The sequence below is a fragment of the Leptidea sinapis genome, chromosome 30 (genome assembly GCF_905404315.1).
Source record: "Leptidea sinapis chromosome 30, ilLepSina1.1, whole genome shotgun sequence".
In the NCBI taxonomy this organism is placed as follows: Eukaryota; Metazoa; Arthropoda; class Insecta; order Lepidoptera; family Pieridae; genus Leptidea; species Leptidea sinapis.
The window spans coordinates 3,309,870-3,322,502 of NC_066294.1; the positions used below are offsets into that span (position 1 = coordinate 3,309,870).

Below are 12,633 nucleotides of genomic sequence, written 5' to 3' on the forward strand. Positions count from 1 at the left end.
AAATACTTCAGGGTATTGTACGTTCTTTCGCAGCCTATTTTATTATATGTTAAAATTAGTTCTCTGGACGCTCGCGAGTGGCGCTTCAAATGGGCACAAAAAGTTTGCTGTCAAACATATGGAACAGCCTGTCCAGTGGTATTTATACAGGTCAGTTGTAACAATAGATTCACTTACCTTGTAAATCTAGAGTTATTGGTTAGTACCAATGAGGTTCTATATACATATGAACATATCATTCGCCTTCTGGTAGCGGAACGACAAAAGTGTGCTTAAAGACAATTATGAACGTAGTGTTTTAATAGTCTTTAAAAGACAGTGTAAGCGAACTTTTCTCCTTAGTTGTATGTCATTGATATATATATATATATATATAGTACTAGCTGACCCGACAGACGTTGTTCTGTAGATGATAAAAAAAATACTGTTTAATAGAAATTTGCCAATAATATTTCAAAACATCAATAATTATTTAGTAAAAAATTCTCCCTGTTGTTGTAATGAAATTGTTTCACAGCAGAACTGTCAAACCGTGCGTCAATAAATTCTCTTATAGAAAATGTATATACAAATATGTCCATACAAAACAAATATCGGACGACGGAGGACACATCAAAGGAAAAATAAAATTGGTGTTTTTATTTAATTCCGAACACTTTCATATACTTCCCTGGATTTTCACAAATAATTCCAGACCAAAATTAGCCAAATCGGTCCAGCCGTTCTCGAGTTTTAGCGAGACTAACGAACAGCAATTCATTTTTATATATATAGATGAAATATGTATAGAACATCATTGGTTAGTGCACTTATTTCAAATATTAAATTATAATAAAACCTTTTTGGATCCTAACTAAAAAAATTCTGACATTTGAGGATTGTGTTCCAAAATCGTCAGTTATGTTTTGTCAAGTCGTGTTTACGGTTTTTCTATTTTAATTTTGTTTATAAAAAGGATACAATACAAAGTGAAATATCGTGTTTAATTAGGAGAAAGCTGTAATTTTTGAGAATTTTTGGTGAGTCTTATACATTTTTGAGTTTGCTTGAGACTTGAGCTGATATCTCATAGATGATGATGTTAATGACATTGTGCTGTCTTGCGAAACAGCTGATATTGAAACTATATTACTTAAGATGAAAGTAGTAATAACCTAGGTATCTTCAATTAAGTTTTATTATTTAAGTATATCTATAATGAAATCGTACTTTACGAAATTACTATTTCCCTAACTTATTACACTTTTAATATTATAGGTTAGGTTAGGTTAAAACTTAGTATCCCGTAGCACGAATTATTATGTGATAAAAATATTGTAATTGATAGAGCTTTAGCCCACAATTATAATGATACCACTCTTATTACAAGGTAATGCACCGTTCTAGAGAAAAATGCATAATAACCTAACTTCAAATAATGAAATTTTTAAAGGCTGGGACATTTTTATGGGGAGAAAAGAAAGAAAAATACTTGCCAACAATTCGTTTCTAGCACTCGCCGACTGCTGCCGCGGCACGCTACGTCCGGCTCTGCATTGTTTTAACTGTTCAACAGTCACGGCGCCCTTGAGACCGAAACACAGTAATGTTTACACATTACTGTTTCACGGCAGAAATAGGCGCCGTTGTGGTACCCATAATCTAGCCGACACCCTGTGCAAAGGAGCCTCCCACTGGTAACTAGTCATAGATGCGCTTAGTCCGACAGTATTAGGCCTTGAGGTCTAATTATTGAAGTTGCATACCGAAAATGCAATCTGGAGACTGCCTACCGTAGGTATTTAGTATCTAGCGTAAGAAAAAATTTAATTACCTAGTGGATTTGGTTTCAGAATAATGGAATCAAATTTAACTATATCAACTTATAGTTCTATATTTATTTAGGTATATAACAAGGAAGGCACTGCCTAATTGCCTAACGGCCGTTCCCAATATTCATTCTATCTCTTGAGATAAAAATCGTAACCATCGTTGACTTTTCTGTCCCAATAAACTTATCGACGGTAACTCACCTTATCCGTACACGCTGTCTGTCTATGGGACGACGTATAGCTTTGCAGCGATAGAAGTTTGTATGGACACTGAATTTCACGCGTCCCAATATAAGGCGATAAGAATGACTTATCGTGTATATTGGGACAGCTTCAGATTATTAGCAGCTAATTACTCACAGTAGAAGGTAGTAAGTAATTTATCTCTATCTGTAGATAGTATATTGGGAACGGCTGTAAATGGTATTCACGCCCCTGCTTGTCCCCTGGTGTTTCGGATGTCCACGGCGGTTGTCTTCCCACCACGTGGGTCTCTCGCCGGTTTGACCCCTCTGATATAAATAATAATGACAATTATTGCGCATAAGCTTTTACTCGCGACTTTGTCTGCGTTGAATAGTTACTAAGGGTATTTTTTATATCTTTTAGGATAATTTTCAAATAAAACACATACAAATTGCTCTTTTCGCTGGTGGCAGCTCTCTTCGATCATACAGCTATCTCTTGTCATTGTGGACAGTATCTTAAATAGTATTTCCCTGTGAACTTTAATGTGCCATTTCATCCCCATGTAGGTCAAAGTTTCAAAACCGCTCGAACAAATGTTTATAAATTATTTCTTATGAAGTGCCTAAATACAAAGTTTCACCTCGGTCCTCGAGACTAACCTAGGCGAAAACTAGCGGCACTAGGCCGTTACTTCACGCCGGTATTCTGTGCGAGTGTGGTAATTAACCCGGACGAGTCTGGCCCGATTGTGCTGACGTCATAAGACGGCAGCGTGACTCTCCCATTTCTAAAAAGCCCTTAGTCGCCTCTTACGACACCCTTGGTCCCTATTCTTATTACGCTCCGGGGTAGCACAGGGAAAATTTCGTTGACGATCGGTCCTGCGCTGCCTTCATCCAACGTATTCCGGCGATCTTGACCAGATCGTCGGTCCATCTTGTGGGGGGCTACCAACACTGCGTCTTCCGGTTCGTGGTCGCCATTCGAGGACTTTACTCCCCAATGGCCATCTGTTCGTCGTACTATGTGCCCTGCCCACTTCCACTTCAGTTTCGCAATGATTTGAGCTATGTCGGTGACTTTGGTTCTCCTACGGATCTCCTCATTTCTGATTCGATCTCGCAGGCAAACTCCGAGCATAGTCCACTCCATTGCCCTCTGAGCGACCATGACCTTTCTCCCTTTCTCGGCGGTCCCGAGTTCACCAATCGAGTATTTCACTAATTCAGAGCGTGACTGATAAGCCTAGCCGACTACCTACGAAAAAATGTGGGTGTGGTGCGCCAAATAAAGTTTTCACTTCAAAATCATTTGGATAAGTGGCGGCCTTCCACTATGCGGTTTTCAAGGAACAAAGCTGTGAATGAGCTTCCTTGTACGGTGTTTCCGGGACGATACGACATGGATACCTTCAAAAAAAGCGCGTACTCCTTCCTTTGAGGCCAGAATCGCTCCTGTGATTCCTCTGGTGTGGCAAGAGAATGTGGGCGGCGGTGATCACCTAACACCAGGTGACCCGTACGCTCCTCCTCCATTTCCAAAAAAAAAAAACTCCAGGACGATGTGCGGGGCATCTCTCCTTCCTCCCTCCAAGGCTTGCACTGGGACTGGCGGTAACACCTAAATTGATCAGAGGATCTTTAAAAGAGCCGACTCGTTATCAGATGAATTAAATTTCGTATCCTTGAACATGTGAGTTTCATCCACACACCTCAGTCCATTATGCATTAGGTAGCTCAGCAGTTGATAAGAAATATCGAATTGAATACCAAGAAACGTTTAGCATTGCAACTTTGTCGTAGACTAAACAAGTTCGCGATAATTTTAGGCTTAATTCTGCCGCCAATAAGTCATTGCTGTGATTTAACGATCACTATTATAACTGGAATAGACCCGTGTAGTGGAATGGCGCTTATAACAAGGAGTTTGAGGTTATAATGCGTATAAAATATCAAATGTTATGCTTTACGTAAATCTATACTCGGAAATGGAGAGACAGTTTACAATAATCATGCATAATTAAAGAGTCTGAGGGTGTCCGCTTCATTCCCAGTCTGCGGTGGTATCATTAAGAAAATCATTTATGTTTTTTTAAATTTCGTAACACATTTGTTGTGTACATTTTCTGGTATCATATTTTAAAAGCATATACATCGCCAAATATAAGACTTACTAACTCAACTAGTAGGCATAACAAGTTTATGTTTGTTCCTCGTGTTAACATTATGATTGTCAGTTTCTAGCAAATTCCTCAATGTGCTTACGGACATATAGAACATTAACAAGAATATATTGAGATGCAACAGTCAAAATGTTTATTTTTGTAATTTTTCTCTAAATGATTCTTAGGATTTAGGTTATACCTAACTAGCTCAAAACATATTACAAATACCAAGAAGAAGGAAAAGGTTGAAAATTGAAATTAAAATCTTCTACAAATACCAATTTTTTTTTTTTTTTAATTTATTTAGTGGCACGGGATGCAAGTCCATAGGCCAAACTTATTACTAAGATAACAAAGTTAAATTTTTCCTATAGTATTTAAATAACTACAAATACCAATAATGTACAGTGTTGCCAACCACACAATTCATTACTTTCGCCAGAACTCGTTTACATCATGTGGCAAATGGTCATTAGTTATTGCACAACAGAGGTCGTTCACCCCACAATTTATTGGCGATCCTTATCGTTCCGTAATAACTCGTGAAATTTTCCTTCGCGGCCGCAAAGGATAATCGTTGCGGTGGCTTACATAAGTATAGAGCCTGCTCGAACAGATTTTATATTTATATTGTATGTTCCATCCAGGAGTTTTATATTCTATGACTGATCTTCATGAGAACGCACTTTTGTAATACAAAATACTAATTTGTTTTGTATATTACAGCCATTGTAAAATACTCTATTGATTGAAACGAGTGGCTGTTGAGTTTCTTGTATGTTCTTCTCACGAGCTCTACTTTTTCCGAACATATACATACAATTTAAAATAAAGATTTATAATGATGATTTAAAATCGCTTAAGTTTAGCCTAACTGAAATAATGTTTATTTGACTTTGATTTTGAAAAATAACCGAATGTAACAAAGGTTAGAAAAGGTTATTGCAAAATTTCCTAGAATATATTTTCAATTTATATACATTTGGTTTCATTTGTGTGAGTCTGTCTTTCTGTGAAATAATTAAAAGAGATCCAGTATTTTCATTAAGGTGTTAAAAAACCAATCAATAAATTACGGGTGTATCTCTATGATTCATGTATGACTAGACAATGTTTAGAATAACTGGTGCGTACCGGTATATATCGGTTTTTATAATTACCTAAAATACTGTCGCCGCGAGCAATTTACTAACGCAGATCCTCATTATTTAAAACAATGTCTTATTCATTATAATTTATAGATCATTTATCTATGGCGTAGCTCTGTACAGATTAACGATATTAAATTATCTACTTGGTTCGATAATTTTGTGTCGGTTAAAAAGGATAGGAAAACTATACATTTTTCTTAACTTAATTCTGAGTATTAAAATGACAAATAAGTTTTTTTTTATGAAAGACGAGCAGGACCTTCAGTTGATGGTAATTGATACGCCCTGTCCAATACAATGCAGTACCGCTGAGGATTCTTGAAAAACCCAAAAATTCTGAGCGGCACTACAATTGCGCTCATCACCTTGACACATAAGTTGTTAAGTCTTAAGTAATTTCATTAGCTACGGCACCATTCAGACCGAAACACAATAATGCTTATACATTACTGATTCACGGCAGATATAGGCGCCGTTGCGGTACCCATAATCTAACCATCATCCTGTGCAAAGGAGCCTTCCACTATTATATATATATTTCCTTAGGTACGATATGAAAAAATTATGAGAGTGAAATTTTAAAATGCGCGCGCATCATTGTAACACAAAAGTAACAGAGTGAAGTTGGTTACTAAAATTTTCTGACGTTTGCGACATTTGTCATTTTTTTCGGTTTATTCGTCCATTATTAGGACAGGCAAAGGGTTCAAGCCCATACGGCCGTTTTCGTTATTTAATAATTAGTTGTCAAAACCATCTTTGCAAGAATTTTACAATATTGTTCTTTCTACAAACGTAGAATAGCACGAGGAATAAATCATTTTAAGGATTTTTGATTTGTTAGGTCAAAGAAGTATAACTTCTTGTGCGCATACATAAGTACACACATACTTTTTTTCATGTACCAAATGTTCTGTATTTAAACGATGTTAAGTTAAATGTAAAACGATTGTCGGTCTATCACTAAACTGTCAACTGTTGCTATTTAAAAGATACAGCCTGCTGACTGACTGACGGACAGCCAGCAGAGCCTTAAAAACAGGGTTCACATTGGTTGCACTTCAGGTACAGAATCCTCAATATACCACGCTCTGTCTACATATATTAGTTTGTATGTTTGTACAGTTATTAAATCGATTATCGTTTTGCTTAATATTCGGAAGCCAAAGCAGGCCTGTCTCACTCCCCGTGTAGGTATAGGTACGTATAGGTGTTTACCAGTGGGAGGCTCCTTTGCACAGGATGCCGGCTAGATTATGGGTACCACAACAGCGCCTATTCCTGCCGTAAAGCAGTAATGTGTAAGCATTACTGTGTTTTGGTCTGAAGGGCGCCGTAGCTAGTGAATTTACTGGGCAAATGACACTTAACATCTTATGTCTCAAAGTAACGAGCATAATTGTATTGCCACTCAGAATTTTTATGTTTTTTCAAGAATCCTGAGTGGCACTGCATTCTAATGGACAGGGCGTATCAATTAACATCAACTGAACGTCCTGCTCGTCTTGTCCCTTATTTTCATTGTTGAAGTCCCGATTTTCTGAACTCGGCTCTACGTTGTCGTTCATATTTTGCAGTTTCACGATTTTCAGTTTGCCCCCTTGACCGCGGGTTAGGTGGAGGCACGCGAAGGGTTATTGACCTCACGACTGTCACGTGGTCACTGCTGACTGCACGTAACCTCAGATTCAAAGTACTTTTAATTCACGTTTATTGTAATTCGTCTTTCGGTTCACTGTGTTCTCGTGGCAACAATCACGTAAGGTTATATTGTTATTTTGGCTGCGTAGTGGGTAAGGTTGACCATAGTCCCTGTTATCGCAAACTCTTTTTGAAGTGAAACCTTCTCAAGTATCGTTGTGATTTGAAAGTCGACTTCGAGTGTGAGTTTTAAGCACGGGGGAAGCCTGGCAAAATTAGCCTGGATTTAGCAAAGGCCTTTGATCGTGTATGGCACAAGGCGCTCCTCTCAAAACTTCCATCATTTGGGCTTCCCGAGGGCTTATGCAATAGGACCTCCTCCTCACTGGGCGCAGCATACAGGTCTTTGTCGACGGTTATTGCTCGCACCAGACGCCCGTGAACGCTGGAGTGCCCCAAGGCTGTGTGCTATCTCCCACGCTGTTTCTTCTGTATATCAATGATTAAAGGCCGGCAGCGCTCCTGTGATTCCGCTGGTATTGCAAGAGAATGTGGGCGGCGGTGATCACTTAACACCAGGTGACCCGTAGGCTCGTTTGTCCTCCTTTTCCATAAAAAAAGACAAAACAAACCATCGAGACCCTTCATTCTGTGATGAATTTCCATTAATACATCATTAATAATGCGTTGTTTATCAAATTTTTATTTAAAGCTTTTATTATTCGGTCTACGAATTCATTTGGTTACGTCTATTAGACCCTACGGTCTTGTGATTCCTCTGGTGCAAAAAGAGAGTGCCAGTACCAGGCTCCTTTGCACAGGGAAGCCGGCTAGATTATGGTTACCACAACGGCGCCTATTTCTGCCGTGAAGCAGTAATGTGTAGGTATTACTGTGTTTCGGTCTGAAGGGCGCCGTAGCTAATGAAAGTACTGGGCAAATGAGAATTAACATCTTATGTCTCAAGGTGACGAGCGCAATTGTAGTGCCGCTCAGAATTTTTGGGTTTTTCAAAAATTGCGGCACTACATTACAATGGTAAGGGGCAGAGCGTATCAATTAGCATCAGCTGAACGTCCTGCTCGTCTTGTCCCTTATTTTCACTAAATAAAAAAAAAGAGTAGGGCTGCGGTGATCACCTACCATCAGGGTCACCTTTCACCTTACGGGTCACCGTATGCTCGTTTGCCCTTATCTTTCACTAGCAATGACCCGCGGTTTCAGTTTTCTTTCGCTTAGTTATTATATTATTATTGCATTATTTTCTTTCTAATGGTGAAATAATTTTCGAAATGTGTCCAGTTGGTTTTTTGTGTGAAAACATTACAAGCATACATACAAAAACATAAATGCTTCCTCTTTTTATTATTAGTTTAGATAAAAAAAGGCAAGTTTGACAAATTGGTCTCCATATTCAAATTCAAATATTTTTATTCAAAATAAGATGGGACATAACTTATTGAAAATCAACAAATAATGCCTCAGACATGAGAAGAAAGGGCGCAGCAAACTCAGCGTGCTATTTTTACATCAAAAAATATGTTTAGGAAGTAATATTGTACAAATATTAAACTTATTACTTAATAGCCTCTGGGTGGTCGCTCCATTCTCAATCTGTGGAATCATTAAGAAAGTCATTTATGTTATAGTAACCTTTAACACACAAACGATTTTTTTAACAATTCTTTGGAATATCGTAATATCTTGCCTATTTGGGGATTCATTCCATGAAATCATGTCTAACGCACAAGCGGATTTAGATACACTAAATGAATGGCTACAGTACAATTTACTGACTATAAATGTTGCTAAAACCTCTTATATGCTTTTTACTGCAAAAAACAAAAAAGTTCCAAAATTTGTTCCCTTAATTACAAATAACCAAGAATTCAAAACAGTCAGAAGCAGAAAAATATCTTGGTCTTGTACTGGATTCTAAATTAACATGGCGAGCTCATTTAGATTATCTACAGTCAAAAATTACGTCATTGACTGGAGCTTTGCGTAAATCTGCACGATGTATATACTACATAAAGTCCGTAATATAATTTATAACTCATTAGCCAAACCTTTGCTGGAATACTTAATAGAGATTTGGGGATGTGCATATAAAACTAATTTAAAAGAACTTCAAATATCTCAAAACAAACTGTTAAAAGTTTTGTTCCAACTCAATTATCACTTCCCGACAAGAGAACTATATAAGAAAACTGATGAACTATCAATAAGTCAGTTATACAAATACAAAGTATGCATACCAGTTAGGAAAATACTCTTAAATTCCGTACATACCCAAATCACTTTTAGGACAAAATCACATAAACATGGTACCCGAAACAAACATAAACTAGAACTAAAGCTAGGACAAATTATGGTACGAAAACTATACAGTTTGAGGGAGCCCTACTATATAATGACTTGCCGAAAGATATATTTGAGGAAAAATCTTTTCCTACATTTAAAGCTAAATTAAAAAAGCACTGTCAATCACAATAGATAGATTGTTACCTTAGAACGTAGCGTGTTTTTAATTTATTATTGTTTAACTTTAAAGTCACCGTAACTATAAACTATAAAATTTAAGTTTTCTTTTATATTTATATAGAATCATTGTTCTCATGTAAGTGAACTTTTGTTCTTTTTGAGAAATAAACTCTTTAACCCTATATCTTACAAATTCTTAAACATGCGGTCAGTTCCACCAATTTCACATGAATTGTACTGTGGGTGTAGCACGTGTTATTATGAACAGCTGTTGGTACACGCGGGCTTTTTGCAATATTGATGGCGCTCCACTTTTTACCTACACCAGGGTTTCTGGTGTACCGTCGACCAATTATTGATTTTACTTTGTTAGTTTGAATTACACAGATTAATACTTATATTTACGTCAACTAACTAAACTGCTTTAAACTCTTGTAGTTATGACTGAATTTGTATGAAAATTAAGAGAATTTGCCGCTCTTTACAAACCGTTACGTCATTTAAGTAACATCTAAGAAAGACTTAATTAAAAAAATAAAAACAAACACACACAGACGCACACATACACACACATGCACACACACACATATCTCTTTTTAGAGAGTTTGCTGATAATGTTTAATAATGTATAGCCTTTCGGAAGGACCTAGCCTCTGCTACTCAAGGTATCCTATCGCAGAGGGTAGGGCACAAAACATTTTGTACCACATATTATAAGTTGAATAACTTATTATTATTAATATTATTTGTAGAAGTTTTAAGCAAAATTTCAACCCAACCTAATGGTTAAGCTCTGCGTTAATAAATCAGTCTGAATGAGACAAGTTATTTTTATGAAAATAAGGGACAAGTCGTTCAGCTGATGGTAATTGATACGCCCTGCCCATTACAATGCAGTGCCGCTCAGGATTCTTGAAAAATCCAAAAATTTTGAGTGGCACTACTTGCGCTTGTCTCCTTGAGACATAAGATGTTAAGTCTCGTTTGCCAAAATTTCACTAGCCACGGCAGGCACCATTCTGACCGAAACACAATAATTTTTACACATTACTGCTTCACGCGTCCCCATAATCTAGTCGGCTTACTGTGCAAGGAGCCTCCCACTGGTAGATTAACTGGTGTATACATAATTAAACATAATATTGTCGTGGCATAATAACTTGATTTTCGAAATATCAGCAAAAGAGAAATCACATTTGCATGTTAATAGGGTTTGACCCGTGTCAGTCAAGTTAGAGACAGACTCGTAAAGTTTCGTAGCGGCAGTCTACGCAGGGCTTAAGGCTGTTGCGGTTGTCTACGGCGTAGCGCGAGTCGTGTACTCGTAACCCTTCCGTAACTTTAATTGCACGGTTACTGCAAGCAATTATTATTTATTTCCTTTGAATGGAACTGCACAGTTCTAAAGAAAATATACATGTAACGTTAAAATTTTAAGATTAGAATTCTATTTCTTGTAATATATTGGTTATACGTAATTGAATCCCAATATTAATTTCGGGAAACGGTGAATTTTAATGATGTTCCGGAGGATTGCTAGCTTTAGGTAAGTTTATTACATTACAAAATATTTCTAGTTTTTTTTTAAATATATTAATGCACTAGGCTATGGCTTAGTACCTTGCGTTTTTTATATTGAGTGTAAAATAGAATGAACGTTTTATGTTTTCTAAGAGTTTAAATGTAGGACTTAATTAATAAAAACCAGTAGAACCTTTGCACAGGGAACCGGCTAAATTATGGGTACCACAACGGCGCCTATTTCTGCCATGAAGCAGTAATGTGTAAATATAACTGTGTTTCGGTCAGAAGGGCGATGTAGCTAAATTACTGGGCAAATAAGACTTAACATCTTAAGTCTTCAATGTGAAGAGCGCAATTGTAGTGCCACTCAGAATATTTGGGTTTTTTAAGAATCCTGAGCGGCACTGCATTGTAAAGGGTATCAATTACCATCAGCAGAACGTCCTGCTCGTCTAGTCCCTTATTCTCATAAAAAAAAAAAATATTCCAAAGCAACAATAAAGCACCGTCCAGAAATAAGAGCTGTGAAGTAGGGATTAAACGTTTCGTCTTTAACGGCGGTTCCCAATATACTATCTACAGATAGAGATAAATAAATACCTTCTACTGTCAGTAATTAGCTGTCAATAATCTGAAGCTGTACCAATACACCCGATAAGTCATTCTTATCGCCCTATATATATATACGCGTGAATTGCAATTTCCATACAAACTTCTATCGCTGGTAAGCTAATAATCCCATTGACAGACAGCGTGTACGGATAAGGCTAGTTACCGTCAATAAGTTTATTGGGACAGAAAAGTCAACGACAGTTTTGACGATTTTGATCTCAAGTAGGAGATAGACTGAATATTGGGAACGGCCGTAAATTAAGAAATTTAATACAGTACATAGTTTGCTAAAGATAATCTTTAGCTTTGTAATATTTTCTAAACAGGCCAGCCAAGTGCAAGTCGAGACATTATCGAGCAAAATCGAGCAAAAAAGAAGGTTGTTGTATGTTTTATTTAATTTAACAATTTATCTATATACTGAATATACAACTAAATATTCTGTGAATGTTTCAACCTATTGCCATTATGAATATCGAACAAATAATATGTCGAAACGCCATTTCAATTCATTGCCCACTCTTTGGACATCAGATTCCAATATAATATGCTATATTTCACTTTCATTGGACAAATATTATAGAAAAATAGTTTAAAAAAACTAAAAAACACGCTTTGATTGACAAGATAATGGTTGAAATTTAAAATGAATTAATTGCTTTATCGACGATAGTTGCAAAAATTATGTAAATTAACAAAAATCTTATTTTGCAACTTGAAAAATGGAATAATTTTATCAAATTAATGTATTGTCATCGGTCCTCGATAAATCAATGAAGTTTGAACGAAATCTGGCCGTTTAAAGTGGTTCAAAGTCGCGCCCAAACGGGTCGGTTACAAACAAACATACAGGTGAAGCTAATAAAAAGCGTGAAAAAATCAGGTTTGTTGTATGGGAGTCCTCGTAAATATTTATTTTATTATAGTTTTTAGAAATACATCATCTGTGAAAGTGAAACATCCTGCTGAAGGACGAACAGACAGACAGACATACGGACGAACGGGCAGCGGATAAGAAGTCACAGGGTTCCGTGCCGTACTCAAATAATAACGTTTA

General features: G+C 36.8%; 1 protein-coding gene across 2 annotated transcripts in view; it reads left to right on the top strand.

The window, feature by feature from the left end:
* The first annotated feature begins 883 nt into the window (after nucleotides 1–883).
* Nucleotides 884–12,633, top strand: part of LOC126973877 (cyclin-dependent kinase-like 4) — a 40,412-nt gene continuing 28,662 nt past the window's right edge. Inside the window, exon 1 of one of the 2 annotated variants that reach the window (XM_050821233.1) lies at nucleotides 884–1,019. The gene's annotated coding sequence lies outside the window, so the exon portion shown is untranslated. Of the gene's footprint in view, nucleotides 1,020–10,741; nucleotides 10,987–12,633 lie in introns of those variants that run through there. The other variant, XM_050821234.1, reaches the window with a different exon arrangement.